General features: G+C 40.9%; 1 protein-coding gene across 3 annotated transcripts in view; it reads left to right on the plus strand.

Annotated features, from left to right (window-relative positions):
* NKAIN2 (sodium/potassium transporting ATPase interacting 2) overlaps positions 1-26,546 on the plus strand; it is a 1,142,378-nt gene that overhangs the window by 155,197 nt on the left and 960,635 nt on the right. The window lies entirely within an intron of this gene.

A 26,546-nucleotide genomic window follows, 5' to 3' on the forward strand; every position in this document is an offset into this window, starting at 1 on the left:
AAGGGAAGGGGACAAGAAGGGAAGAAAGAGAAGAGGGGAAGAATGTAAGGGTGGAGCAAAATAAAAGTCAAAGGCAAGAGGGCTTAGAGTAAGAGGGGTACAGCTGGGGCTCTGGAGGTGCGAGCCAACAGGCTGCCTTGCCTGTGATGTAAAAGGGAAAAAAGGAAAAGTCAGCTAGACTTCAGAGAGTCTGCTGTGTGGATGCGAGGTAAAGCGGATCAAGAGAGCACACAACTCCTGCATGCTAGGAGGCATAAGTACATATATTGTGAATGAGATGCATATAACCTAAGGGAGAGAACCTGGGGGAACTAATAAATGGGTTATCTAAATCCAGGGGTGGGCAACTGTGGCCCTCCAGCTGTTGTAGAACTAAGTCCAATGAGGCATTGCAAAACTGACAGTTACAAGCATGACTCCCAAAGGCAGAGGCATGATGGGACTTGTAGTTCACCAACAGCTGGAGGGCCATAGTTGCCCACCCCTGCCATAAGCCAATGTTGTCAGCATTTTGCGGAGGTGCATCCCAATAAAGGAACCAACATGATGTATAGAATGGTTGGTAACTGGTAGGTGTCCAAGGCTTTATGGTGGACTGCTACCCTATGTGTTATGTGCCCATGCACTGTGATAGGGCAAACCAACACAAAGGATAAGATACTAATAGAGGGAGGAGTATAGGTCCTGAATGGGAATGCGCCCCCACGTTCTCTTAGTCCTACCTATTTGCACTGGAGACAAGATATCAGGAACAGCAACGTTAAACAGTCATTATATTCACAGAGAAAAAGTATTTAAACTAGCATAATAACTCAAGTGTAAAGGGCAACGCCCGCTTTCAAGAAGACAAACTGAAGGCCCGATGCAACCTTTTAACCATGGTAAAATGTTACCAGGTATAGGTACTGCACATTGTGAGGCATGTAGAGGTAGTGATTGTAAGCAGAGCGCTACTGCAAGGATGTAGTATGCACTCTGCCCACAATGTCAATGGACCCCCTCTGTTAGCATGAGACTTCAATGATAAACATTTGTGTTGAACCATGAAATAGGAAGCAAGTAAGTTTGTTAATAGATAAGGCATTATCTGTTATGTCTTTCAGGATTAAATAGAGCCCAACAGGCAGGTAAAGATCAGGATGGAACATCATCAGATTCTGACTGAGAGTGGCTAATAATGAGGTGGGTGCTAAAATTTAGGCATGAATCAGAGCACAATATGAATAAAGAGATGTGAGCTCCCCAGAACAATATCTCCAATGCCCCATGAAAATCATAGTAGAAGGTCAGTAGCGCAAGATAACCTACAAGTAAGCAGAACAACAATAAAGCAGATTAGCAAGGTTCCATGGTTTGGGCACAGTAGTCATTGTGTCATGGTGTCATGAAGCAACCATCTTGAAATGAGTAATAATGGGCACCCCATGGGAAGTAGGTGACATAGACTGATATGCGTGCCAGCTGAGAGAAGTCTAGAAGGGACCTGAATGGGATCAGGGTATAATCTCGCAGCCCACAGAGACTCATGGGTGGTGGGGCCAAAGGAAGAATGCTTACAAGGCTTGTGACCTGGGAGTTCTGGAACATGGCTTCTCATTCCTGGAGATGTTGAAGGAGTAGGAGACAAGGCCTCAGATGGCGTCGGTGGGTAGTCTAATGAACCAGGCAGGTCTGAAGACAAGGTGAAGAGTTCTTTCCTGATTCTGGACCATGAAACAAAAATGTAGGTGTCTCGGCATCCTGGAGGTAGGCAGGACCAAGTTCAGGTGACAGCAGGTTTGTAAAATATGATGAGAGAAAAAAAAAAGAAAGTGATTCTTGTTTAAAGAAGCTCGATCTGAAGTGGGGCATTCTCTGTCATGGAGGAGAGATCAGCAACTTAATCTGCTAAATATGCACGATATCTAGATGAGGAGATGCTAGAACATCCCAGGTCAGCTGCTCGATGGCGGGAGCGATCTGGGGTGGAGGCAGGTTGGGACTGATGTCTCCAGTTATGGTGGCACTGAGTTCTTGGGGTATTGTTGGTGACTACTGGCCAGGGGTCCAAGGAGTAGAAGGAGCTGTACCATTCTGGCAGATCCACAAGAGGGAGGTCCAGGGCTTCATAAAAGGGTTGAATCTTCAGGTACTCACAGGGATGCTGATCGGTCCTAAGAAGAAACCAGTAGGCAAAAGGGAAAGCGCCATATGTACATGATCTTGCAAGTCTTGGAACAGTTCATTGAAGCACATTTGGTCTTTTTCCTTCGCCTTGTGCAGGATGGCTTCTTTAAGGGGGAAAATTACCAGACAATAGATCACATCTCTAAGTGGGTTATTCGCTCACCTACATAATCTGAGAGCTCGGTGCACACATTCAAATTTAACCGGTGTGTCAGCAGTTCTCTCCATAATGTCATTAAAGATAGCAGAAATAGCTGATTCCAGGGCCTGGGATTCCACTGTCTCAGGGAGGCAACAGACCCTAATAGTGTGGCTTTTCCCCCGGTTGTCTAGATCTTTGAGGTGTCTATGTATCTCCACATGTGAGTCAGAGGTGCACTACAGTTGTTTAATGGCTGCGCTATGCAGTGTGGTGGTTTTCTCATTTTCTCCTAATCTCACTGCCACAGCCTACATGTTGGTTTGGAGCTCCGCTATGGCTGCAGATAAAGTGGACTTTATATCTGCAGCCACTGTTAGCAGGTCTGAGAGTTTAGGAAGGAGAGATAAGGGTCCCCCTGCTCATTCACACACTCCAGCCACTGGCTCTGATTTACTACTTGGAGCATGTTGTAGAGGAAATTGAGAGCACATGTTGCTCCGAGTGCTGGGTCCGGAACAAGGCAGTAAGGTTGCCACTCAGCTGAGTACTTGGTGCCCGACTTATAGGTGTTCTGACCACTCTTCACCATGCTGGTAGGTGTGCAGGGAACCCATAATGATAAAAGAAGAAGCCTCATGAAGCAGGAGCTACTGAGCAGCCATCTTGGACCGGATCTAAACACCATGTCAACAAATGTTTTTTTTTAATGAAAAATCTTTATAACAAATATTTTTAAAGATCCTACACAGGTACTAGAATTGATGTGTTTGACTCTGTACCTGTTAATGATGTTCTGATCCTCTAAAACAGTGGTATTGAATCAAAATTCACAGAGGTCCAGTCAGTATTACTTTTTTTCCAGCAGAGGTCCAAATCACATGTTTGATTCTTAATGGCACCTTTGTGCACTGGCCAACGTGGTGTGTTTTTGATAACGCCAAAATGCATGTGGCTCGGTACAGTGCAATTTAAAATAAGGATCAGGGACTTATTTCTCTGCGTTTCTGCATATAAGGCAGCCCACTGAAATTAATGGGCTACCTACATGCAGAATGCAGGATGCCATGATGTGAACCTACCCTCAGATCCTTCGCATCACAATCCTGTTATTACATCAGTGTTCTCAGTCCCTCTGCACATCACAACCACCCTCCCTTATATCACAGCCCCCCTTCACATAAAGATCCCCCTTATATCACATTCCTTCACTTCACATCAGTCCCCCTTCACAGCAGTGTTCTCAACCCCCTTCACATCACCCCCCTTCACATTACAGTGCTCAGCTGTAAGAGAATTCTCATGAGACGGCTGGCGAATAGACGTGCGCATGCACACAGAAATGCATGATCACGCACGTGCACGCGCACATGCACACGCACGGCAGACGGACTATTTAAAAGGTGCCTCTGGCTATGCTGAGTGCTGTCTGGTCTTCATCTGATCCCCGTTTCCTGCTCGTTCCTGTGTGATTTCCTTGTTCCTGACCTGACTCTGATTACTTTCCTGCTTGATACTGGTTCCTGACTTCGGCTATGCTCCTGACTTTGGCTTGCCTATGATTTGGTACCTCGCTGTCCGCCCGTTGATGAACCTGCCTATTCCTTTGACACTGCTCCTGTCTCCCTTCCCTGCTTCCTGCCTTGCTCTGGTGCACACCTGGCGATCTACCATACCAGCTCTGCATATCACTACTGTGCCTGAATCGGAGGTTCATCAGTCTTCCAAAGTTTCCAACTGCAAGAGCTGCAAACAACATCTGCTGGCGCTCTTGTCCTCCTGGTCCCTAGACACCCTCTGTTCCACTTCCAGTGGGGTCAGGGCTAGTGACACAAGTGAGGCCGACCTCGTCATTTCAGTCTCCAATCAGGTATGTGACATCAGCTTTCCTTCACATTCCTGTCCTTGGCCCCCCTTCATATCACCCCCTCCACAGTTCTGTCCTTGGGCCCCCTTCATATCACTCCCCCTTCACATTCCTGTCCTTGGGCCCCTTTCATGTCATCCCCCCTTCACATTCCTGTCCTCACACCCTTATAGCATCATCTTCAAAGTGCAGTCTGCAGCCCCTTGCATATCACCCCCATTCATATTCCTGTCCTTTCCCCCTTTATATCACCCCCCCTGCTTTACATTGCAGACCCCCCTGGATCCCATCATATCACCCCCACTTCACATTGCAGTCTCTCTGCCCCCCATCCTTCATAGCAGGGACATACTGTAGCCCTCTTCCCTGTCCTACCTTACACAGGGTAGGAGGCATGGCAGATTTAGAGCTGACATCGGGAGGCAGGAAAGTTCTGGATGGAGGGGCAGAGTTGCACAACTTTCTTTTTACTAGCTTGTGATTGGTTGCTAGAACCACTCTGCATCTTAGCAACCAATCAGTTAACTGGGACAACTCCTTTCTTCCTTCCAACATTGTGCTGCCTCCCGATGTCATCTCTGCGAAGATGGCAACACTAGCAGTGGCTGAGAGGAAGAACCAGTGGCTCCTAAATGGCGCAACCACAGTGGGTCCGGATGGGATAGTAATTTGATCTGGATTCGGACCGCAGTCCTCCATTTAGGGATGCCTGCTTTAAAGTAATTGGATACCTAATGGATCAGCAATCTATAGAGGTATTTCTTAGAAACATTGTTATTAATAATAAGTTATATTTAGAAACCTAGATTAAACCTCTTTTCCACTAGGCAAAAATTATGATGCCAATTTATTGATGCTCTATCTTTTTATGTCTTCATCTAACAAAGACACAAAAAATTATGGAAATTAAAATCATTCTTGCTTATGATTGGATACATCAAAAGTGCTACTGCAGGTAACTGTTTCTAATGGGTCCATCAAGAATTAAATATGGTTTCAGTCTGTATTTCTATTCCATCCTGTACAACTCCACATTATTCCTGTGCTCACATGGCTTTAATTTATTGGAAAGCACGCTGCTTACTTTTAATTACACAAATGTAACATCATACAGGCTCATAATATAGAAATAGTTTTTGCACTACAATCTGCATCTACAATTTCAGTACAATTTATTTCAAAAGATATTTTAGCCAAGTTTGAATTCAAAATTTAAATCCACGATGATTACAAAACTGAATTATTCAGGGGAACATAATAATACAGGCAGGATCATTAATAGCATGGAAAAATCATATAAAAACGAATTTATACAAGGCATATTTTCTTCCAAATCCCATTTTAATTAATAATTTGTTTTCTGAAACTAAAAGAAGATTAATTAATAGCAGGGCATGGTTCAAAAGTGCTGAAGCTTAAGCTAAATACTTCATACATTAAACCTAGTTTGTTGAGCTTTGCATAGAGTTAGTGAAAACATTTACTACATTAAAATAATTTACTATGTAGCTAATATTCTAACCTTTATAACTACTTCTCAGTCATCTGAATCAAAGATGCTAATTAAAATAAACAGTTGATGGTGAATTTAAAAAAATAAATACTCATTAATGTTTCACTTTTCTTTTTTATTTATGCTAAATTAATGCTTATATAATGTATGGGATTACATAAAATGAAATCTATGCAAGGGCATCATAGGCACATGTGGGATTTTTTCATGTCTTTAGGATATCTTCTCTAAATTATTTATCTATGTACTTTTAGGTAAAATAATTTCGGTGTATAGACTATATGGAAGTGCATAATCTAGAAGTATATTTTTTCCTGTATTGCAATTTATAAGAAACTGCATCTGGTATATCATGGTTTTGTATATTGTTCATGTAGTCAGTGGCCCTCTAAATGCACTCTGATCCTTTAATGTCTTCAACAGGCCGTTGCATACCTTGTGCTCTTCTACTGCTTTATGAGTCTTATTAAATCATGTGACTGCAGGAAGCCATTTACCTTTGTGCTTGAATTGTGAGTATCGATCACCATCTGCAATATATTTTGTCAAGCACATATAACAGCTACATAAAGCTTGCTCTGCTTTTCTGTCCCTTTTTTTCTACTTGCTGAGAAGCAAAAAAAAAAAGTAGTAACTGTGAGTCACAGACATTATTACTCGTGCCTGATCTTGTGTTTTAGCTTTCTGCAGAGCTGACTATTCCCTGTTATTACATAGTATTACTGTCTGTAAGCTACCGATAGGGACTGACACTATTATAAACACAATAGACATATGGAAAAATTGCTACCTTTGGCCCCCTGATTGAAGATCACTGGAGAGGTGGTGAGGGGAAAATAGAAGAAAAAGATCATTTCAGACCAATGGATGTTTAAGGACTCTTGACAGGCTAAAATAGAGTAGAGACATTGTTGTACAAGGTTCGCAAGGAACATTGCCTGAAAGAAAGATGGAGGCTATCATGGCTAGCTTCTCACTCCGACTGTCTAGCTGACCTAGTGATTTCAATAAGTCACAGATGCAGAAAAGGTATGCTAGGACATCTAAATTTACATCCCAAAGTAGAAAGAAAGTACTATAGTCAATAGGTTAAAGGTTAGGCTATTTAAAAAAAAATAACAAACATGTCACACTATTTTCCTGCTCTGTGCAATGGATTTGCACAGAGGAGCCCCACACATCTTCTTCTTTGGTCCTCAGCTGGTGCTTCTGGTTCCTCCCTTTTAAACAGTGCCCCCAATAGCAAGCCGCTTGCTATGGTGCACTGATGCATGCTCTCTTCAGAGCCCCGCTCCATGAGTCCAAAGGACACATAGAGCCATGGATCGGCCCCGCCCCCCACTCTCCTCATTGGCTCACTGGCTGTGATTGACAGCAGTGGGAGCCAGTGGCTCCCACTACTGTCTCAGCCAATGAGGAGGGGGAGACCAAGGACAGCCGAGGCTCTTGTGCACATCGCTTGATCAATAGGGGGCTCAGATTGGGGGGGCTGAAGGACTGCTGCACACAGAAGGTTTTTAATCTTCATGGGTAGAATGCATGAAGGTAAAAAACCTTCAGCTTTTACAACCATTTTAACACACCCAAAAAACAGGAGAGAACAATCTCTGGAAATATTTACTTTAATAATTAATGGTATCTTAAAACCTTAACAAAAGCATGGGCTTTAATGCCCACACGCCTCATATATGCATCTGTGGGCGGCCAATATTTATGTGCTGGGGGTATGCTCACTGCTCACTCTCAGCACAATGACATAGCTGTAGATGATAGTTCCTGGTCCTGGCTACAGATCGGCAGCCGATGGAATTGACTTTTGATTATGTGACCACCATAACAGTGTTTACGTGATCACCGATCCTTCCTGCCCCCCATTCTGAACTATTTAAAGGGATGCAGACCAAGCAGGAAAAGGTTAAGGACAAAAGTTCCCTAAACAGTAATTTAACTCTGGAAACTGTGCCAGTAGTGCCTATAACCTTATAGCAGATATTTTCCCCATTATTAACTAACCATTTCTAGTTCTGCACTGTGTCTCTGTGTGGGTTAGCCATTTTGGTCAAGGCAAGGCTGTTCTTCCTTATGTAGTGTCTAGCAATGAGAACAGCGAGCAAGCTCAGTAAAGACATTTCCAAAGCTCATTCCAAATCTCCTAACACTAACAGTCAGAGACAACAGTGCCTTAGATCTCATTGTTGATATGAGGTTATCAAAACAGGAGGGAAACTTCTGCCCATACCAGGGGCGGGCTGACAACTCATGGGGTCCCCGGGCAATAGGGGATCATGGGGCCCCTGTGTCCTTGCCCAAACTCAAAAAATCTTATGAAAAAGGTACTAGAGGCATCTCATAGGACCCCCTACTGACCCCAGGCCCTCGGGCATTGCCCAAGTTTCCAAATGGTCAGTCCGCCCCTGGCCCATACTATCTGTCAGAGGGAGGAGGGTCGGCGGGCTCGGCTGCAGCTACTAGAACATGTTACATGTTCCACCCTAAAAATGGGTGGAACATGTAACATGGGTAGCACAGTAGCTAAATAGTTAGCACTTCCACTTGGCAGTACTAGGGTTGCTGGTTCAAATCCCAACCACGGCACCACCTGCCTGAAGTTTACATGTTCTCCCTGTGACTGCGTGGGTTTCCTCCGGGTACTTCGGTTTCTCCCCACACTCCAAGGACATGCTGGTAGGTTAATTGGCTCCTGTCTAAATTGGCCCTGGTATGTGTATGTATGAATGTGAGTTAGAGACCTTAGATTGTATGCCCCTTGAGGGTTAGGGTCTGATGTAAATGTACAATATATATGTATGCAAAAGTGTTGCGTAAATCAACAGCGCTATAAAAGTACCTGAAATAAATAAATAAATGATTTATGATTGTTCCTTATCTCACAACTACTGTGACCTGTCTACAAGAATATAACAGACTGCTTGCTTCCAGCTGCTTTTGTTGTAAACACAAACCAGACTCTGAACAGAAGGAAGAAGCAGGTAGTCCAGATGTCAGGATCTAGGTGCTAGCATTGAGAGGTTAAAATACAAGAGCGATGAAGAGCTTTTTAATTTAACCTGTGTTAAATTAATTATAGCGTTCCTCTTCATACAATAGCAGGTGCCCTTTTCTGCAAATATGTTTCTCTCCCTGTTATTAATCTGTTGTTTTTTTTTTGTAATGTTATCTCTTGAATACATAAAACATTGACTAGCTAGTTAACCGCTTGCTGTCCGCCCTATAGCAGAAGTAATGCTACAGGGAGTCACTTGTGTGCAAAATCTCGTATATATACAGGATTTTGAATTTCCGGGTAGGGGGTGCGCGCACCCTACCCGCGCCACCATTCACGGCCAGGACTGTCAATCACCGGGTCCCGTCTGGTGATTACTTGCCAGTGCCCAGTGATTGCCGAGCATTTCCGAAGGGGGGGAGAACTGTTTGTAAACAAAACACTTCTCTCCCCTGTCAGCTCCTGCACACTGCTTTGCATGGCTGCTTACAGTGAAGCACTAACACAGGACACAGTGTAAAACAGCACACAGTTAACCCTTTGGTCCCCCCACATGTTAACCCCTTCCTGCCCAGTGCCATTAGTACAGTGTCAGTGCTTTTTATTAGTACTGATCACTGTATTGGTGTCACTGGGGATGTCAGTAACACAAAGTCAGTTCCTCCCAGTGTAAGAATGCCTGCCACAGTCCCACAGTCCCGCTATAAGTCTCTGATCGCCGCCATTACTAGTAAAAATATAATGCTATTAATTTCAGATAAACCAATTAATTTACACGTATTCAGATTTTTTTGGGCAAAGACGTAGCAGAATACATTTTGGCCTAAATTTATGACAAAGTTTGATTTTTTTTAATTTTATTACTAGACGTGTTTAATAGCAAAAAGTTAAAATATAGTTTTTTTTCTGAAAATTGTTGGCTTATTTTTTTTATAGCGCAAAAAATATAAAACAGGCGATCAAATACCGCCAAAAGAAAGCTCTATTAGTGAGGAAAAAAGGATGTAAATTTCATTTGGGTACAGCATTGCATGACAATTGTCAGTTAAAGTAACCCAGCGCCGTAACTCAAAAAATGGCCTGGTCAGGAAGGGGGGTAAATCCTCTGGAGGGCAAGTGGTTAAAGCATATTTCCTTTAAACAATCTACTTCTAAAAAAGGCTGGTTGTCTAGCTATTATACTAATCCAAAGATCTTGACACTTTCTGAATTATTGACTGGCAGCAGGTGTGCCAGGAGTTCTGAATCCATTGGATGTGTGTTCTTTCTAGGTAAATGATTTACAAAAGATTTGAGCCAGAGACAGGCAGATAATTTGAAGCCTGTATATTTTCATAGCATAAATTTCAATTAAAATATTAGATGTAATAATGACATCAACCACTTAATGGATGCAGACATAAGCAACTGCAAAATTAGCCATTTCATTTATTCTCATTTTTTAGCTTTTAGTATAAGGGAATTGTTAGATCCTTGCTTGTCAATTTTACAAAAAAAATATATATATTAGTTACTCACAAGTACAAGATGCAATCCTGCTAGGCTGATATTAAGAACCTATTGCTAAATCAGCAAGCCTGCACTCCTATGTGATTCACACAATACTGAAAGATGCTATACTTCAGTGAGTGCAGGGCTTTATCCACTTGCCTAACTAAATATAAATAATCCTATTATACATATATGTACATAGTCATAAATATTCAAATGAAAACCTTCATCTGGAGTAAAGTGCTAAGTGCCAGTGAAACTATTAATGCCAGTGCCAGTGAGAACTTAAATGCAATCTCCTAAAGAAAATCCCAGTAAGAAACTTACAGTAAAAACTTACATCATGTACATTTACTCTGATGAAGTCCTTTAGCCACTTCAGCCCCAGAAGGTTTTTCCCCGTTCCTGACTAGGCCATTTTTTGCTATTCGGAACTGATATATTTCAACTGGTAATTGTGTGGTCACGCAACGCTGTACCCAAATGAAATGTATGTCCTTTTATGTCCTTCTTTCCCCACAAATAGAGCTTTCTTTTGGTGGTATTTGATCATCACTGGATTTTTTATTTTAGTGTTTTAAACGAAAAAAGACCGGAAAATTTTCTATGTTCTTTTATAAAAGATATCCAATAAATTCACATTTAGTCATACATTTATGACAAAATGTATCTTGCTATATGTCTTTGGTAAGAAAAATCCCAATACATGTATATTATTTAGTTTGTGTGAAAATGATAGCATCTACAAACTATCGTATAAATATTGGAATTTACGCAACTTTTACATTTCTTTAGGTGCTAAAATGTCAAGGCAGTACAAAAAAAACCTCAAATTCTCCTGTTTTGGAAAGTAGACACCCCAAGGAATTTTCTGAGAGGCATGTTGAGTCCATGGAAGATTCTATTTTTTGCCAAACATTTTTGGAATATGACAATTTTTTTTTACACAAAGCTATCACCTAAATAATACATTGAAAACAAAATAACAGCGCTAATAATACATGTAAAAGTCAATAAAGATCAAATACTTATGTTATAGTGAATTTTCATAAAGTAAATTTCATACAGTGAAATAAAAGTGAAAGAAACAAATAAATAATAATATAATTGAAAAGTTAAAGTGTCCATGTGAAACATAAATTACAAATTCATATTGCAATTAGAGTCCTTTCTTCTCCAAAATTAAGTATACATAAAGTGCTAAGTGTGATCTATGTTGCAATGATGCACCATGATGTGAAAAAACTCCACCACCTCAACATCACCACCTCCACATATAGATTTAAGGGCCTCTTACCAAACCAGAAAGACCATAATATTATAAATGGTCATAAAGTGCTCAGCTCGAAGATGTGCAATCACAACCTCACCATAGCAGGCCAGTAGCCCTAATAGATGATACTGCTGAATAGACGGACCATTATAGAAAGAAAGTAATGGCTTTCTGCACCCAAATAGTGCTCCACCACAGTGGATCAATGGCTGTGATATCAAAAAATAATAAACAAAGAAAACGCATACATAGTGAAGTATGCTCAGAAAAAGCTCTTTATTCCTTAAAATCAAAGATCACATCCAAAAAAGTAAGATGCAAGATAAAAAGCACTGTGCTTACATAAACAACGGAATGGCAAGCTGATGGCTCCAGCATGGGAAGACACTCAACTCGGCCAGCAACACACAGACCGATGTAGCAACGCATCACGCATACAAGCCATGCCCTACATGTTTTGTCATACAGATGTCTTCCAAGGGATTCGGCTGTATGGCGCTAATCACATACTCCAGGATTTTATTATCATCTGCCTACCATCAGCTATAACTCCATCTAGTGATTACATATTAACCCCTTCACGCCTAAGGGTAAAACAAATCTAAGAGCCTAAACACAATTTTGCAACATTAAAACCGTACATATCATCACAACTACTTTGTACATCCAAGTGCTTTATACCTTCTTTTTTTTTAGGAAAAATTGGTGGTAAATGGTAATGGATATCTTCTGATTTTTTTTTTTATTATTAAAAGAAAACTGGCCCAAAATAGCTAAATAAAAAAATGATTTTTTTTTTTTTTTACTGTGTGTTTCTTGTTACTACCACAACCTATCACCAAATAACCCAAAATAAATTCCCCAGCTCTTGACGATCGCAGCAATACCATTTATGTGTATGTTATTTGTTGTTTGTACCCATAGTACAGTCCAGAAACAATAGTGCACATTTTGTTTTTGTCTAAAACACGTTGACACTGACATTGACACTAACTGACACTGATACCATTTTTTCTTAAATCCCTTTGACCTTGACTTTTGACCCTGATCCAAAATAACCCTGGCACTGAACTAGATCAAACCTTGATCTAGGTATTTTTTCTTTATTTTTTCTTTTATTTTTTAATATAACATATAAAAGGTGATGTTATGCAGAGTAAATAGATAACAAACATGACTTGCTTTAAAATTGCACCGTGGGCGGCATTCATGGAGAGACTGCTGCCTTCAGTTCAGGGGTCCCTTAATAGGAAGACTGCCACCTCAATCCCTGGGACCCCTCCATGGGATAGATTTTTCAGTCCAGGGGTCCTTCACATTACCTAAACAGAGAGAGTTAGGTGGTCAGGGGATAGTTCTGTTTGATTATCCTCTTTTAAGCAAATGCCATTTTAGATGCTATCTGGTCATGCCTATTTCTCTCTGTGGAATGCAGAGCAGAACATGTTTTTCAACTGTATCCCGGTAGACTGATATTTTGCCACACTGTGTTGACTTTTTATTGTTAGCCAGGCAAATTACTTGCTGGGGGTATTGTCTCCAAGGTCTCCGAGGAGGTCTCCAAGGTCCTCTCTGACACCCGCCTTACCACCTGCCCCCTCAACCCTATCCCCTCACAACTCCTATGACCTCCCTCCCCCTCCATCCTACGCTCCCTCACCCACATTTTTAATCTCTTCCAGCGCATTCCCCTCCCCTCTGAAACACGCACACATCACCCCCATACTTAAAAAGCCTCCCTGGTCCCCAATGATCCGAACAACCTCAGACCCATCTCTCTGCTCCCATTCACATCCAAAATCCTCGAGCGTTTATTCTACACTCACCTAAGCTCTCACCTCAACGACAACAACCTCCTCAATCCCCTACAGTCCGGCTTCCGTCCCCTACACTCCACCGAAACTGCCTTACTCAAACTCTCCAACAACCTGCTAACCACCAAAGCTAATGGCCACTATTCAGTGCTCCTACTCCTCGACCTCTCCGCAGCCTTTGATACAGTCAAACACCCCCTCCTCCTCAAAAAACTACACTCCTTCAGGCTCAGAGATTCCGCTCTCTCCTGGCTCTCATCCTACCTATCACAACGCGCTCTTTCAGCGTTCCCTATAAAGCTACCACTCACTCCCCCTCTCTTTTGGGGTCCCTCAAGGCTCCGTCCTCAGGCTCCTTCTCTTCTCCATCTACACCTCCTCCCTTGGCCATCTCTCAACCCCTCGCCTCACCCCCTCAGTCTCCGCCCGAATCACTAACCTACTAAACTACATATCAGACTGGATGTCACTCCACTTCCTTAAACTGAACCTCTCTAAAACCGAGCTCCTAGTCTTCCCCCCAGCCCGCACCCCACCCCCCAGTGACTTCTCCATCACGTCCAACAATGCCACTATCAGGCCCGCCCCGCAGGCCAGAGTACTTGGTGTCATTCTGGACTCCAACCTATCCTTCCAGCCCCAAATCCAATCACTAACTAACTCATGCAGACTCCACCTCCGCAACATCGCCAAAATCCGCATGTTCCTAACCCCAGAAACCACTAAACAGCTCATCCACTCCCTCATCATATCACGACTCGATTACTGCAACTCCCTCCTCACTAGCCTACCCTGCCACAGGCTATCCCCGCTTCAGTCGATCCTGAATATGGCAGCCAGACTCATTCACCTTACCAACCGCTACCGTTTCCGTCACCCCCCTCTGCCAATCCCTCCACTGGCTTCCGATTGCGCAAAGGATCAAATTCAAAATCCTAACACTGACGTACAAAGCTGTCCACCATACTGCCCCAAATTACATCACCGACCTAATATCTAAGTACCACCCAACACGCACACTCCGCTCCTCACAAGACCTCCTTCTCTCTAGTTCCCTCGTCTCCTCCTCCCATGCCCGCCTCCAGGATTTCTCCAGGGTGTCACCCATCCTCTGGAACTCCCTACCACAACCCATCAGACTATCACCTACTCTCCTCTCCTTTAGGCGCACCCTGAAAACCCACCTCTTCAGGGAAGCCTACCCCACCCCCTGCTATTTTTGCCGACCTCCTCCACTCTTCCTACTACTCCATCCCCCACAGCCATCTCCTCCTGTACCACTATCCCCTCCCTCCTAGATTGTAAGCTCGAAGGAGCAGGGCCCTCAAACCCCTCGTGTATCGCATTGTATTGTTATTGTACTGTCGCATGTTCTGTCTCCCTTTGTAATGTACAGCACTGAGCGAACCGTTGGCGCTTTATAAATACTGTATAATAATGATAATATTGTCAGTATTTACATATCAGGTTTACAAAATATTGATGATCTTAATTTTAGTAGACATTTTTACATTTTTCAGGTGTTCTGTAAACAATGTATGGCCATGGTATGTGTTCAGCCCTGGCTGCTGCCTCTTCAGCTACAGAAGAAATGGTTACGAGGTGGTAGAGGTGTGGCTCAACAATTGGGTTATATTGCCCCTCAACTGTCAGTTTGAATGATTTCCCTAGGGGCAGGAAAAGAACCTTGCCTTAATGCTCCACAAATGCATGCATGGCAAAGGCCTTAGAATCATTTAGAACATGGTTGTTGCATGCTCCCTTTAACTTCATTTGAGGGGTATGGCAAGCTAACAAGTGTTGCAGGCAAGTTGAAAATCAATGTGAAGCAATGCAACTGCACTGTGTGTGTAATAGACCATTTACTATTCATGTAAAGAAAAGGCATTTACTTTCAAAAGCTTTTGGATAGCTTTGTCAATGTCAAGCAAACATCTGTTCCATGGTGTAATAGACAACTGGATTCAAAGTCCAGAATGTTAACTGAGTTCAAGTCACGGACCCACCGTTCATTTGTGCTTGGAAAATCAATCTGTTCTTTACACTCACCTATCACTTATAACACACATAAAGACCTAGACATACATTCAGAGCATTCCCCACTCAACCTACTAACTCAGTAGGGGTTTACCTAGAAGCTCTCTACCATGGACACCTGTCTTCTTCAAATGCTGCCTTATGCCTCAACCTCACTGTCTTAAACAGCCCCCCTGACTGACAACAGTCTTTTCCCTTTGTGGAAAAAAAAACTATCCTTTATTATTATTATTATTATTATACAGGATTTATATAGCGCCAACAGTTTGCGCAGCGCTTTACAATATAAGGGAGACAGTACACTTACAATACATTTCAGTACAGAAGGAATGTGAGGGCCCTGCTCGTGGAGCTTACAATCTAAAGGGTATTATATACCTCCATTGGACTACCTCTTCTAAGCTCTAAGGCTACGTTTACACTTGTAATTGAATGAGGCTGTACTGCAACAACCTCACAATCACATGCAATGCATGCAGGAGTGTAGGCTTTTATGAGTTAAAACAGGTTGTGAAAAGGTGATATAATGCCTCCTCACTGCCTGTTAAATGCCCTCTGAATAACAATCCATCACAGATCATTAATTAGAGGGCAATTATTAAGTAAAGAGGCCCTTAGGCCTCCTTTCCCTTCCAAATAGGACTTGCCCATGTGTCACTTACCACTTTTTGACTGTGCAAGTACTCCTGTTTAAAACACTTGATTTTTTTTTAAATTTAGTTTTGATGTATGTAATGGGAATGTTATATGAGTTGCACCGAACCATGATAATATTGTGTAGTGGGAATTTTAAGAACTGCTATTTATTTCAATTACATTTCCAAAAGGATTTTAGATTCATTGATATTTTTCTTATTCATGTTTAGCCAGAGGGGAAAGCCTTTCAGCACATTAGATGTCAGATATATAAAATTCAGGTATTACATTAACTGAGTGACATTTTGCATATTGTATATAACTAACATCTTAAAGTTGTTTCAATTAGAATAGGATTGACATAGTTCTTTGTAAACCCGATAATTCCCCATAGACATACAGTAAAATTATTCAGAGTAGGCGATATTATTCTGCTATATGTTTAACAGTTTCTTACACTTCCCAAGAACTCTGCATTTCAGTATCCAGGTCTACATATCTGCTGTTACCATTTCATAGGGGTCTCACTGTGCATGTTGGACCTAAATGTAATTTATATGATTAAAAATACAACAGGTACAGTGTAAACAACAGAAGGAAAGTGGTGAGCACTTGAAACTCCAAGATAAGTATGGGCATATTACTGCCAAAGTCTTTATAAGAAGATAATGGGGTTGATTTACTAAAGGCAAATAGACTGTGCACTTTGCAAATGCAGTTGCACTCACGATGAAGCTCACATAATAAGTGTGATTAGTATGCAGTAAAATATGTAGTACGTCTATGGATAGTTATAGATATAGATAGAAGAATTACCAGCGTGTCAACCTGTTTTTTCAAACATCAGAGTAAGACAAACATGTCTGTTGCTTATGAAAGGATATAGGAAGCAATTATCTAGATATTCAACATGTACACATCAACCAAAAGGAGAAAAAAAATCAGTGGTCCTCAGGAAAAAGGTGTTTATTATCAAACCAGGGTTCCCACTTATCCGTAAAATGTGTTTAGAATTATGTAACATGTGAAAGAGTTTTTCCATTAGTCAGTTCTGGATTTAATTGTGTTAGACTACATGTACACTAGCCTACTCTGACCACAGTCACAGGAAAATGGAAAACGCGGCAAAAAAAGCATGTAAATGCGGTACCGCATTTTGGGTTTTCCCACAGCCGTAGATCAATGCATTCCTATCCTAATGCGATTCTTTAAAGTTCAGGAGAGGGAGGTTTTACCTTATCAAAATGTTTCAGCTCCTAAACTCAGCTAAAAGCCTATGTGTACATGAACAAATACAGTAGGCTTTTATAGATTTTAGTTTAGGAGTTGTGACAAAACATGACAAAAGGCCCTAAACTGAAGTTTAGGAGCTGCCAGTGTACATGAAACCTTACAGGAATTACTAGGGCCTTCCAGAGAAGTGGTATAACCCACTGATCAGCAACACAAATAATATGAGTTTTTCTTGTAAGTGGATAATCACTTTGAGAGGGCAGATAAAAGGCAATTCACCATTGTTATCATAAGAGGACTACCTATCATGGTACCAAAAAATGCTTGAAGTGTACACAAGACCAAAATAGATGCGGGAGTGTCCTAGGAAGGGTGCAACCACTGAAACATTTGGGAGGAAGATCTGGAAATATTGTATGGAGTCTCACTGGGGTCAAATACCATCTCGTTAGAAATTGTATGGCTGTTTCATGGATTGTAAGTGATCTGGTACATTGACAGAGACTGGTCAAACAATCGTCCCAATTTTCTGTAGAAAATTGAGAATTACTATCTGCTTCCCATAGAAACTTAATTTTTTTAAAGAATACCCAATTAGGTACAAGGAAAATAAAATTAAAAAACAGCATTTTTGCTTGCACATGATTTGATAATGCAAATCAGCAGAGCTTTACCAGATTCCTTAAGTTCTAGGAAAAATGAGTGCAACTGCACTGTCAAAGTGCATAGTCTATTTGCATTTTGTATATCAACCCCTGTGCTTCTCTGTGTAATGCAGGCATATTATGGCTAGTGGTAGGGGTTGACAGGATGTTGTGCATAGCTTCCTGAACAACACCAAGCCTCAGTACCCATCTCAAGAACCCTCAGCCCTGATGCAAGCACAGGCCTGGCTTTTGGGAGAAATTATGTAAAGATCAAGTTGACTTGATAGGTGAATGTTACTCTGGAGGAGTGGGTATTTGCAGGTATGTTGCATTGACATGCTGAACCTTCATGACTGAAATTTAATTTATAAACGGGGCTTGCCAGGGACTTTAAGGCTGGGAATGAAAGACATTGACAGTGCTGGATGTCCTCCAGCCAGGAAAGAAGGTGGGCTCTGACTTTCTGCATATTCAAATGCACACTATAAGAAACTCAAAGTATGCAGTGAAATCAGAATAAGGAATTTCAGTACAAAAGATAAGCCCAGATAAATGTGCACAACTGAAGGTAAGAGTTTAGCTTTAAATGTTATTTGGAGAGCTTTATATGCTGAACTTGACCTTTTATTAACAACCCATAGCAACCAGAGTCAAAATTAAGCCATAATTGTGTCACAATCAGGGGTCAGGCTTGAAGACCAGTTGCTATAGCAGTGGAAAGGCTCACCTGAAACCAGCAGGATAGGTACACAGGCAGGTCACCGTGGCAGAGGAGTGGGCTCACCCGAGGTGCCAGAGTCTAAGTACCAACCGGTGTTCACCAGAGCTCCTTATGGTGGAGATGGATTTTGCTGCATGTTAGCACCAGGTCACGGCCCTCAGGATCACCCCACTAGGAGGTGAGCAAGCAGAGGTCCAGTAGTGTATTAAGCAGGTAAGGATCAAACGGAAGTGTGGTCAGTAAACAAGCCAACATCAGTAATGAGCAGTTGCAGGTTGACAGCAGGCAGAAGTGTAGTCGAGAACAAGCCAAGGGTCAGAATTGAGTGATAGCAAAATACGGATAACAGCAGAGAAGGCAAGGAGCACAATACTGGCTGGAGAACACAATAATCTGGCAAACAGGAAGTGCAGAGACATGGTTTATATCAGGACGTTCATGGGAGGAGCAAGGGGTTCAAGGTTCATGATAAACAAGGTCAAGGTAGGATCATCCAAATAATTGTCAAGGGAGCTGTCTAGCATTCCAGGTGGCTTAGCAAGAAGAAACATTGCCACTCACATCAAAAGGCCCAGGCTCTGACACATTGATTTGACTACTGCAATCTGATTTATGACTAGTTACTATGGTTTACTGTACCTCTTTACTGCCCTTTATTAAAGTGTCTGCCCTAAATATATATACATATGTAAAGCATAATTCTTAGTCTAAATACACATAGAGAGAGCTTGGGGAACTAACATTGTATCAAATATCCAGGTCTTTTGTGCTTAGATTTAAGTATTACTTTGAAAAGCTTTTTCCAATAGCCCACATTACAAATAAAGACTGCAAGTGTAAGCAGCTTCTTTCAGTCCTTCCACAAAGATGTCCATTCAGTACAGTAAATTGAACACAACAAGAATGTAGCCATCAGCTTAGTTTTTAACAAAAAAAAGGACAGGACAAAAGTGTAAAAAAATATACTTTACCGTATACATAGTAGAAAAGTAGGAGCCATAAAAAGAAACATCAATTTTGTTCCTAGCAACTAGCAGAAGTTTTCAAGAAGCCACAGCACAGAATAAATTATGCAAAGGGAAGTACAAATCTGTCTCTGGGAAGGAATAAGAAAGGAAAACATTTTCTAAGACACATCAGCGTCTGAACAGAACATGGACAATACGCCAAAAGCAATGCACTTTTATATTGATAAAGCATAAATCAGTTTCTCTTTATGATATTTTGGAAATGTAGATTTACCGTAGTCCATTAGGCTCTTCTTTACATAAATAACTGCAGGTAAGGATGTCTCGAAGGGGATTTCCATTATAAGTAAAGCAGGACTCCAGCCTTAGGGTAAAAAAAACCCGTGAAAATGAACCCACAATCTTATACCAAAACAATTAAAAACAAATGACAACAAAACATCTTTTTGCTTTTTAACAGAGTAGGGTTGAAATGCCTGTTTTTATTGCTGTAGGTGCTCCCATCGGGCAGATTTTCCCTTACTTCCTGTCCTTGTCACTAGGATTAGAGAGATAGGAAGTGATGGGAAATCCCTCCAATAGGGGAACAGGAAATAAACCCTAGTAAAACGTTGAAAAGTCAGAACTTTCTACCTATGTGTGCCTCAATGGCCAGATTTCTTGTCCTAATGTTGCAAGAATAAAGTGGGATAAACATCTCAATGAGATTGCAGAAAATACTAAATCCTGACAATTTTGACTATTTGTAAATCTATCCAAGGATTAAAGTAGAACTTCATTTTGTATAGAGTAAGGGAGGATTATAACTTTTTTTTTGCTATTTGTGTTCCATTGGAGAAATTTCACTTAACTTCCTGTCTGATAGCCAAAACAGGAAGTGAGTGGAAATTCCTCTAAAGGGAGAGAATCCCTGGTGGTCACCAGAAATAGTGTCCCCAGTGAAAGATTTCCACTCAATTACTGTTCAGGGGACAACTTAGAATTTTCTTTTACTTTAATTTTCATTGATAACAGTAAACAAGACAAAAAAAGGTGAATCTCCTAACAGAGACGCAGTCAGCCAAAAAAGCTGACAGGTGTTCATTCTCTTTCATACTTTAAAACAGTTTTGGATAGGTTGAGATTTAAAATATACAAATATCTGAATACGTCTAATTTCAAATTTGGTATGTTTTTCAGTGTTTCAAAAGTTCATATAAAGTCAACCCTAGAAGCAGAATGTAAAAGGCACAGAATTACATGACAGGGGAGGCATAGGGAAAGAAAGAGATTGTCATAATGTGCAAACATTGAGGTGAAATGCTGGGAGCAATGATTGATGGGAGTACAATATCATCACTAGCTCATAGTGTCAACATCAGATCTAAATCAATTTCAGGAAATGGGATATAGTTAATGACACTGTGACTTTAAAAATAAAGCATGCCTGCAGCAGTTTTTATTGTATCCTCTATAACTAATACTGGGCCCTAATAGTGTCAGAATAGGATCTGACACTACTGGCAGGAGTTTGTTCCTTTTGCCAGCCACTACATCACTGCAAGACACAGTCTTGACATAAAGGCTGATGGGAAGAACCATTGAGCACAGCAGGAAACCAGACATCCAAGGCAGCAAGAGGTGTATTGAATGCAAAGATGCTGCCAGGGGGAGGGGGCATGGCCAGCTTTGCATGCAGTAGGACGTGTGCTCGGTGAGCTCTGCTCTGCAACCTGTTAATTATCCTGATTGACACCTCGTTCTCCGGTTAAAACGGCATCTCGGGTCCCCAGGGTATGGTCCAACCACCCTGCTGTCACTTGGTGCCCTGATTATCCTGATCTGAGATGGATAAAAGTGGGAAAGAAATTCGGGCCTTGCCTGAGTCGGCTGGGCAAGATGGCGGCACCCAATCCGTGCACCCAAAGAGAAGCAGAGGGAGGCTGCTAAAAAGTTCTTTGCCAGGCCTCTCACCAGGGAAACTTCCCAGAAACAACTTTTGGACCCCGCTACTGATCCGGACTTAGACTGTGCAGGCTATACACAGATCCCTCTTGCACTGGCAGACCGAGAGATCCCATCCTGCAGTCCCGCATTGAGTATCCCTCCATCCCAGTCTCATAGGACACAGCCTGCTGATTCCATTGAAGATCATCCTGAACCCACCCTTAAAGAAATTCTCTCCGCAGTCACTACATGCACCTCATCTGTAGCAGTTCTTACCGGGAGGTGAAGGGGATGAGGATGGAATTGACCCTGGTGCATCAAGATATCAGAAATTGCTGGATCGCACTGCGGCCTTGGAGGGGAGAGTAAGTACCCTAGAAGATGATTGGCAACCATTGCATAGGGACGTTCGATATGTGCAATCGATCGCTTCTGCTAATGCCTGGAAGACTGGAAGATTTGGAAAATTGGTTACGCCACAACAATGTGGGTATCCCGGAATCAGCTGAGGGTAAAAATCCTGTAGCCTTTATTGAAGCTTGGCTGACCTCTACCAGCATGTGCTCCTCTGGTCGGCGCTCCTCCTCGACCCTTTCTGTTTAGACTCCTCAATTACCAGGACAGAGATACCATTCTCTCCAGGGCCAGAAGCAAGGTAAGGTAACCTGTCAGTTGACAATGTTCAAGTATCCCTATTTCCAGAATTTTCCGTGTAGGTTAAAAATCAACGCCCACAATTCCTGGATGTCAAGAAACGTCTTTGGGCATTGGGCCTTCAATATGCCATGCTATATCCTGCTAAACTTTGTGTGCTTGCGGTGACTCTTCTCACTTTTTAGATTAATCCTAATGCAGCCTTGCAGTGGTTGGATGGAGCAGAACATCATCTGGCAAACTCCCCTGTAACCTGACCTTGGGGATCTGGTTGATCCTTAGTGCCTTAAACTCAGCTTAGCAGAACAGCGGGGTATTTCTCTCACATTTTCTTCCCTTTTTGTATCTGATTTTTTTTCCTGCTTAAGTTGGGGCTGCCCCCCTCTTGGGCTTTCTGTACATTTACCTGCTGTGTGTTTGTCCACGAGACATTGTGCAAACCCCAACCTGTTTTTGGTCCTGATGGGACCTTTTGGCCTCCTGCCAGTGTCTTCAGTTAATATTATTATGGCTCTGTTGGCCTACATGTCGTTAATTCTGTCCATTAGGGGATCTGCGCATCCATGTTGTTCTATTTATATGTAATCCTGCTGTTGCAGTGATGTCATTGTGGATTCTGTAAGTAATGTTCCATTTTCTCTATTATCTTGATCATAAAAGTTGTTTGGATTAAAAAAAAGATGCTGCCAGGGACTTTAGAGCTTAAAGAGAACAGAGTTTTTTGCCCATTAGGGAGGTAAGTATTTAGTGGAGGCATTATAAACTCCCGACCTGCACTTTTTTTTTTGCCTGAATAGGTTGTTCTTTAATCATCAAGTTTGAAGATGTCATTTGCTGCTCTATATGCACAGCCTATAGTAGGATAAATATTCACATTGCTGTCTCAATAGTTTCTGTGAGGCAGGTGGCATGGCATTGGATGGGTTAATTCATGGGCTCTGTCTACAGTCTAAGAACTGACACTTCCTGTGAATAAACTATTTATCTAACAATCCCTGGGTCTTTTATTCTAGTGTTCTTCAGGTGTAGTAATTTGTTCTGAGAGACACAAGTAGACAAAACATTCACAGACACACAGAGAGCTTACCATGCAGCTGGAAGATTTTTTTTTTTATAAATCCTGTATAATAATAATAGCACTCCTACATTTGTGGTGTGACACAGACTGCTGCTGACCTGAAAGACTGTTGCATGACCTGACACAAAACGTTGCCTTGTTCCTTCAGTGAATAAGGACAGGCTAGCTGTAGCAAACAATGGATAGAGGGGAACTGGTCAGCCATAACACTACAGACTGCAGCCACAACATGTGATCCCATCATTACAAGGCAAACAAAAAACAGAGGGAATATAACTGCACCAATACCTAATGTAGATAACACAACAAAAACCTATGAAAATGTACAATGCCTTCAAGATTTTCTTTGGGAAGCAATAGAGTTGCTTTAAGGTCAGAACCCCTATTTAATTTACTTTAAATTGAGTGCTATGTAACTCACTGCAGATAGATTCATTAGGCTTGTACTTTGTTCTTGAAAGTACCTTTAGGACATGCACTTGTAATTAAAGCTTTCTTGTGTGCTGTGGACACAAACTATTATAGAACAAACAACCTTTTCTCATCTACAGCTAGAAACCAGTACTTACTTGCAAAAATGGAGAACTAATTTATTTCCTATGAAATTTACACAAAAAAAAAAAAAGTTCCTAACCTTACTAGAAATTGTATGGCCTGAATATGATTATTTTAAAAAAATGTATTATATAATGATACCAACCATAACAAGTGTAATATTATTTAACAATAGCTGCTATTGCTAAAAACAAACAAAACAAGACTGACCGTAATATATTTGTACACCAACTAGTCCGTTTTGAAACACTGCAAACAAATGTTTTTGTCATTGTTTTACCACTTCATCTTCAAAGGTCCCTTAGTCTGTGAGTACACATCTTCTGCATATACTTATTACTGCTGAGAATGAATTTCTGAGTACACTGAACATAAAAGACTTTTTTTTAACCTTTCCATTAATATTAATGCATAGTGTTTTGAATTTTTTTCTTGGTCACAAAAAAAGGTTAGGTTAAATACAGTATATTGCACATTGAATATTATGAAGTCCTCTTTCTAGCCAGCAGGTGGAACTCTTGCCTTCTTCCCATATGTCTTGCAGGCTATTCTTTGCTCCTTTTGATGTAAAAAAAACTTGGTAACAAAATAAAGAATTAGAAAGGTATTCCAAGCCATTATAATTTCCCTTAAATAGTAACTCCCCTTTTGCTGAAAAAAACCCCCATAAAAAATATAGAATATACAATTGCTATACAAGCCATGTTGTGATTTAATGTAATTTAATGTTATTACCTTTCCTTTATATCAGCCACTGTCATTTTCTGTAAAATTCAATGTAATTTTGCAGTTTTTGTACAAAAATATAATGTCTTGCTTGTGTGGTTGGCTTACTGATTTCCTCAGAAGTTTGTATTAAGATACAAGTCAAATTTTAGGCACTCCCTGTAATAAAAATTTCGGTCTTGGTGAGCTAATTCTCAAGGGTTAAACACCTCTAAAGGGTTGCACCCTGGAGATTTTTTTATTAGAACACTGAGCGTGCACCAGATTATAATAAACCAGATCCTCCCATTCAGATTCAGTCTGAAAGGATATGGTGATGCAAACAGATATTGCTTCAACCCAACAATAAATAGTAATCTGCTACGTTTGTTAAAATTCCTGCAATACCCAATGACCTCCCAGTGGGGTGCTTTTTGTCCCAACAAAAACAGAGTTATTCTTTACATTGTAAGTAGCTCTAAAGTGCAAACTATATATTGTTTCAGTGTTGCTTTTCTGCAACATATTAGAAGAAAAAAAAAAGTGAGTGGTAAGTGGTTTTAAAACTGATCTTTAGACAAACAGATCATCTCCATATGTGCAGAATGTGGTGCAGAAGAAACTTTTATTTGCCCTTTTTTAGGCAAGATATACCCTGTGATGTCACAATGGATTTTACTAAAGTTCTTTTTGCAGTGGCGGCCAGAAGGAAGGATGGGAAGGGTGACTAACTTTTTTTCCCATTAACCTCGGCACACTCCACACAAATACAGCTCCCAGGACATAGTAATAAAGCACAGTACACCCTACTTGCTTGCTGCCTTTCCATCAATGCCTCAGTGAAACATCCAAAGTTACACTTTCCCTCCATTACCTGCACCCTCTGACAGCACCATAATTCAGGATTAATTTCGTTACCAATACAGAAATAAATAATAAACATGCAGAAATAGCCAATAAAAGAAGAAATAAATGTATACATGGATGGATTGATGGGTAAATGGACAGATGGATGGAAATCAGTTAATAGAAGGAGTAAATCTGAGAAATCTTATAACCTCATTCCAGCAATAACAGCATCCAAATCCTACTATTAATGGTAATGCCCATATTCCAGAGGACACCTACCTTTGTTAATATATAGTATTAGGCCTGTCTGTAAAAATATAACAACATATTGTGATTGAAAGACTTGATTATTTGCAGTATCAAGCTGATAACACATTATTCAGAAATGAATATGACAATACTCCGCTACCCCCAAGCACTGGTTCTTATTCTCAGAAACGTTCAGCCAACCTCTGCAATTCTGCCTGCAGTCATTATTAATATATTCATTTTCTTCTGTTTTTCATTTGATCAGCGCGGCTCTGCTTTGTCAGGATCATGCTGCGCTCATTTACTGTTCTTTAGTTCAACTTATTTATCACATCTTTTCCCTAGAAGATTCTTTGTTTATGCTAAAGCCTTTACACCTGGTCTATTCATGAGTATTTATCTGTTCGGCTGTCTTTTAAAACCGTGTGCTGTGATGTCTATGAAAGGCAATATCTCTGGCAGTATTACATAAATGTCATAGTAAAATACCAGCAGTATACTTTATAGCTTACTCACGCTTTTTCCCAGGGCAACCCTGATCTTTTGATTTGGTCATTTACAGCGTATTATTTCGCTATAACTCATGGACAGTAATTTTTATATCGTCATTCGGTTGATAGTTGTATTTTATTGTGTGTGTGGCTGTATAATGTTGTGAATACTATAAAACAAAAGATAATGTTTTATATTTTGTTGCTATGGGGTAAAATGATAACATCTCAGTAACCACAAAAGAGATAACTGGCTTCTTGTGTGTATAAGATTAAAATACATCCTTTTTTCTGAATGTATGTTTTTGGGGGGTTTTGATATTAAGGAGCACAAATGTGATTTCAATGTTAATAGATACAAGACTTCTAAAAGTGTCCACAACTGATCCAAACTCCCATAGGCATAATCATTAGGCTTTCTTTAACCACTTCATGCTTTACTATTTTTTAAAATGTCCTGGATTGAAGTAATTAAAACAAGTTCATGCAACCATGAACTTGGTGTAATTTTTTTCTTCAGCCAGCAATTG

The sequence above is a fragment of the Staurois parvus genome, unplaced genomic scaffold (genome assembly GCF_062004578.1).
Source record: "Staurois parvus isolate SC_StPar_1 unplaced genomic scaffold, SC_StPar_1.0 ptg000397l, whole genome shotgun sequence".
In the NCBI taxonomy this organism is placed as follows: Eukaryota; Metazoa; Chordata; class Amphibia; order Anura; family Ranidae; genus Staurois; species Staurois parvus.